Genomic DNA, 5,000 nt, shown 5'->3' on the forward strand with positions numbered 1-5,000 from the left:
CGAGGTACCAGGGGGTGAGGTACCCGGGCTAAGGTGCAGTACCTTTTTTGGTCTTCAGGTGCGCCAGAGTACAATGAAATGGTCCCAGTAGTCAGTGTACTCATCGACTTTCCCCCCGTTTTCCAAAGCACCCCGTTTACGAGTATGGAGGAGATGGTGCTGGTCTCCCCACGGCGTCGGACACGCCGTCCTCGACAGCACAAGGTCGGATAGAAGACCTGAAAAGCGCCGTGGCACGCGCTGGAGGTGTCACTGTGGCGAAAAAGTGACTAAGTGTCAACTTTCGAAAAAACGGCTAAGTGTCAACTTTCGAAAAAACGGCTAAGTGTCAACTTTCGAAAAAACGGCTAAGTGTCAACTTTCGAAAAAACGACTAAGTGTCGCCTCTCTGAAAAAACGGCAAAGTGTCAACTTTCGAAAAAACGACTAAGTGTCAACTTTCGAAAAAACGACTAAGTGTCACCTCTCTGAAAAAATGGCAAAGTGTCAACTGCGAATGTGGTGGTGCATGGAAGGAAGTGGAGGACGGCCGCCTCCTTAAACACAGGCCGAAGAGGAGCGTCAGGGCCGGCTCCTTAAACACGGACCGAGTGTCGCCCTTAACACAGACCAAGCGGAGGACGGCCGCCTCCCTAAATACAGGCCGAACCGGAGCGCGAGGGCCGCTCCTTAAACACGGACCGAGTGTCGCCCTTAACACAGACCAAGGGGAGGACGGCCGCCTCCTTAAACACAGGCCGGAGAGGAGCGTCAGGGCCAGGCTCCTCAAACATGGACCGAGTGTCGCCCTTAACACAGACCAAGGGGAGGACGGCCGCCTCCTTAAACACAGGCCGGAGAGGAGCGTCAGGGCCAGGCTCCTCAAACATGGACCGAGTGTCGCCCTTAACACAGACCAAGGGGAGGACGGCCGCCTCCTTAAACACAGGCCGGAGAGGAGCGTCAGGGCCAGGCTCCTCAAACATGGACCGAGTGTCGCCCTTAACACAGACCAAGGGGAGGACGGCCGCCTCCTTAAACACAGGCCGGAGAGGAGCGTCAGGGCCAGGCTCCTCAAACATGGACCGAGTGTCGCCCTTAACACGGACCAAGGGGAGGACGGCCGCCTCCTTAAACACAGGCCGGAGAGGAGCGTCAGGGCCAGGCTCCTCAAACATGGACCGAGTGTCGCCCTTAACACGGACCAAGGGGAGGACGGCCGCCTCCTTAAACACAGGCCGGAGAGGAGCGTCAGGGCCAGGCTCCTCAAACATGGACCGAGTGTCGCCCTTAACACAGACCAAGGGGAGGACGGCCGCCTCCTTAAACACAGGCCGGAGAGGAGCGTCAGGGCCAGGCTCCTCAAACATGGACCGAGTGTCGCCCTTAACACGGACCAAGGGGAGGACGGCCGCCTCCTTAAACACAGGCCGGAGAGGAGCGTCAGGGCCAGGCTCCTCAAACATGGACCGAGTGTCGCCCTTAACACGGACCAAGGGGAGGACGGCCGCCTCCTTAAACACAGGCCGGAGAGGAGCGTCAGGGCCAGGCTCCTCAAACATGGACCGAGTGTCGCCCTTAACACGGACCAAGGGGAGGACGGCCGCCTCCTTAAACACAGGCCGGAGAGGAGCGTCAGGGCCAGGCTCCTCAAACATGGACAGAGTGTCGCCCTTAACACAGACCAAGCGGAGGACGGCCGCCTCCCTAAATACAGGCCGAACCGGAGCGCGAGTGTCGCTCCTTAAACACGGACCGAGTGGAGGACGGCCGCCTCCTTAAACACAGGCCGAACAAAATGACACAAAGTGTCAACTGCGAATGTTGTCCATCCAAGGAAGGAGCGTGATGCCCGGCCGGCTCCTTAAACACAGGCCGAGAGTCGCCCCGGACGGTCCGCCTCGCGGCGCCCGTCTGCTCGGATAAAATGACACAAAGTGTCAACTACGAATGTTGTCCATCCAAGGAGGGAGCGTGATGCCCGGCCGGCTCCGAAAACACAGGCCGAGAGTCGCCCCGGACGGTCCGCCTCGCGGCGCCCGTCTGCTCGGATAAAATGACACAAAGTGTCAACTGCGAATGTTGTCCATCCAAGGAAGGAGCGTGATGCCCGGCCGGCTCCTTAAACACAGGCCGAGAGTCGCCCCGGACGGTCCGCCTCGCGGCGCCCGCCCGCTCGGATAAAATGACACAAAGTGTCAACTACGAATGTTGTCCATCCAAGGAAGGAGCGTGATGCCCGGCCGGCTCCTTAAACACAGGCCGAGAGTCGCCCCGGACGGTCGCCTCGCGGCGCCCGTCTGCTCGGATAAAATGACACAAAGTGTCAACTACGAATGTTGTCCATCCAAGGAGGGAGCGTGATGCCCGGCCGGCTCCGAAAACACAGGCCGAGAGTCGCCCCGGACGGTCCGCCTCGCGGCGCCCGTCTGCTCGGATAAAATGACACAAAGTGTCAACTGCGAATGTTGTCCATCCAAGGAAGGAGCGTGATGCCCGGCCGGCTCCTTAAACACAGGCCGAGAGTCGCCCCGGACGGTCCGCCTCGCGGCGCCCGCCCGCTCGGATAAAATGACACAAAGTGTCAACTACGAATGTTGTCCATCCAAGGAGGGAGCGTGAGGCCCGGCCGGCTCCGAAAACACAGGCCGAGAGTCGCCCCGGACGGTCCGCCTCTCGAGGCGCCCGCCCGCTCGGATAAAATGACACAAAGTGTCAACTACGAATGTTGTCCATCCAAGGAGGGAGCGTGATGCCCGGCCGGCTCCGAAAACACAGGCCGAGAGTCGCCCCGGACGGTCCGCCTCGCGGCGCCCGTCTGCTCGGATAAAATGACACAAAGTGTCAACTACGAATGTTGTCCATCCAAGGAGGGAGCGTGAGGCCCGGCCGGCTCCGAAAACACAGGCCGAGAGTCGCCCCGGACGGTCCGCCTCTCGAGGCGCCCGCCCGCTCGGATAAAATGACACAAAGTGTCAACTACGAATGTTGTCCATCCAAGGAGGGAGCGTGATGCCCGGCCGGCTCCGAAAACACAGGCCGAGAGTCGCCCCGGACGGTCCGCCTCGCGGCGCCCGCCCGCTCGGATAAAATGACACAAAGTGTCAACTACGAATGTTGTCCATCCAAGGAGGGAGCGTGAGGCCCGGCCGGCTCCGAAAACACAGGCCGAGAGTCGCCCCGGACGGTCCGCCTCTCGAGGCGCCCGCCCGCTCGGATAAAATGACACAAAGTGTCAACTACGAATGTTGTCCATCCAAGGAGGGAGCGTGATGCCCGGCCGGCTCCGAAAACACAGGCCGAGATTCGACCCCGGACGGGCCGTCTTCTCCCGGCGCCCGCCCGCGTACGCCCCCCATCCCCGGTCGCCCGTCTGCTCCCGGCGGGCCTCCGAGTACCCCCTCACCCAACTGACCGACTGGCACTCATGACCCGCCTTGGTAGGGCCTCCATCGGCCTCGGCTCGTCCGACGTCGGGTGGACGGTTCCTACCCACTGCGGGTCGCACTCTAGCGCCCCGGCCGCCGCGTGAGCGTGCGCTCCCCGCGCCGCCCCGCAGGCCCCGGCGCGACCGTACTGCGGCGAGACCGAGACGACCCGGTTTGGCATCCATCCCACCTAGCCACGATCCACGGAGGCCGAGCGAGCGGCTGAGTGTCGGGCGCCGCGCGTGCGAGCGTCCGCCGGCCGCGCCGGTCCTTCCGCGAATGTCGTTTCTCAAACCCTCCGGCTTGATAGCGGCGGCACCACGGGAAGCCGTCCACACACACCGTCCGACCTCTATCCGAAAAGCCTTCCCGACCAACCGCGGTCGTGGGGGCGTCTGTCGCTCCGCATCGGGGGGGCGTATGGCTTCCGCGCTACGCGCTGCGGGCTCGGGGGGGGCCGCAACGGCTGAGTCTGACTCGGCCGGGGCGCAGCTTCCCTCCCGGCAGTCAGCAATAGTGCCGATCGCGCCTGCCACCAGCCCCCTCCCCGACGGGTTCGTCGGCGCCGGCTGGCCGCCGTCCGCCTTCGTTCCCCGAGGGTTCCCAACCAGCGCCGATCCAACTCCGCATCCTGGCCGCACGCAGTGCGTGCCTCGCGCGGGTAAGTCGCCGGCGCAGCGCCGCAGCTCCCGACCCCCGCGTACGGGAATAGTTGAGGGCCTCAGCGGGCCGCACCGACCGAGTCCGACTCGGGCCGGGGCGCAGATTCCCGCTTGGGTGACCGAACGTTCTCTGCTCGGGCCGGAGGGCCGACGCCCGTCCCCCCCCGTCGTCCCCCACGGACCGCCTCCGAGGCCACTTCGCACGGCTCATCCTCGGCTCCCTACCAATGCTTAATCGATGGGGCCGCCCGGCCGGATTCGCGCCACCCTGTCCACCGCGAGTCTCCCCAGACTAACCCGAGTTACCGCCCAGCTCGCCTAACCTTGCACTCGCTCTGCCAAACGGTCGTGTAGTCGGCGGGCCGTCCTACGGGTCGCCCTCCCTCCCCAAACGCGCGGCGGGATAGCGGCAAGGCGGCGGCGGCGGCCAGCGGCGTCGGGGCGCTCGCACCGGAGAAGAGGCGTCTTACGAGGCCGGGCGCAGCTCCCTCTCGTTTACTTGCTGAGTAGCGGCGCTCGAAGGTTCCGCGGCGAGCGCGGCTCATCCCATTGAATGTCCCTGCACCAGGCTCCATCGAAGGGCCGCCCGGCCGGATTCGCACCCCCCTGTCCACCGCGAAGTCCCCTCGACTAACCCGAGTTACCGCCCAGTTCGCCTAACCTTGCATCGCCCCGCCAAACGAGCGAGTTGTCGGCCGTCCTGCGGGTCGCCACCGGCCCCAAACGTGCGGAGGGATAGCGGCAAGGCGGCGGCGGCGGCCAGCGGCGTCGGGGTCGACCTAGCACCGGAGAAGAGGTGTCTTACGAGGCCGGGCGCAGCTCCTCTCGTTTAGGGGTCCGCGAGGGTCGCATTCGAGGTTCCGCGTCCTCGGCTTCGGCTGCGCCGGGTCCAGCCCGATCCATCTCACCCCGCGGCAGCGTCAGACCACCT

This window comes from Syngnathus leptorhynchus, unplaced genomic scaffold, assembly GCF_054491065.1.
Source record: "Syngnathus leptorhynchus isolate UIUO unplaced genomic scaffold, UIUO_Slep HiC_scaffold_592, whole genome shotgun sequence".
NCBI lineage: Eukaryota > Metazoa > Chordata > Actinopteri > Syngnathiformes > Syngnathidae > Syngnathus > Syngnathus leptorhynchus.